This window comes from Plectropomus leopardus, unplaced genomic scaffold, assembly GCF_008729295.1.
Source record: "Plectropomus leopardus isolate mb unplaced genomic scaffold, YSFRI_Pleo_2.0 unplaced_scaffold65488, whole genome shotgun sequence".
NCBI classification, from domain to species: domain Eukaryota; kingdom Metazoa; phylum Chordata; class Actinopteri; order Perciformes; family Serranidae; genus Plectropomus; species Plectropomus leopardus.
In genome coordinates this window covers 1-472 of record NW_024672046.1, presented here as the reverse complement: position 1 = coordinate 472, position 472 = coordinate 1, and the positions used below count along the sequence as shown (strand labels likewise).

Here is a 472-nt window from a genome sequence, read left to right as displayed (position 1 = left end):
CCGCTCCTCTCAGCTCCGCCCAGATGTCCCGCCCCCCCACCTGACCTCCTCCTCGCACCTCCAGGCGGAAACAGTCCCTCCGCCCACGGTTGCCGGGGGAGACGTCCAGGTGACGCACCACCCTGAGGAGCAGGAAGTGATGTCACAGCTTGGTAATAAAGTTAACTAAAGTCCTGTTTAAATAAAGTACAGTTAAACAAAGTACTGTAATACTACTGAAGTACTTCTCGTAGTACTCACAGATCTACACAGGATTTAGCTCGGACGCTTCCCTCAGCCTCCACCACTCTGTAGAGGGACGGAGCTGTACACAGCACTGGAGGGACACACAGAGGGACAGAGACAGGTCAGACACACAGAGGGACAGTTGGACAGACAGGGACAGGTACTGACTCTTGAAGCCGAGGCTGAAGCTGTAGGGACAGACAGAGGGACAGTTGGACAGACAGGGACAGGTACTGACTCTTGAAGC

At 54.7% G+C, this 472-nt stretch overlaps 1 long non-coding RNA gene across 1 annotated transcript; it reads right to left on the bottom strand.

Annotated features, from left to right (window-relative positions):
* Nucleotides 1-32: 32 nt before the first annotated feature.
* On the bottom strand, nucleotides 33-472 carry LOC121939891. Its single transcript, XR_006105537.1, has 3 exons — nucleotides 394-472; nucleotides 241-316; nucleotides 33-122 (listed from the first exon to the last, which is right to left on the bottom strand). It is a non-coding gene; the product is annotated as an uncharacterized LOC121939891 (long non-coding RNA).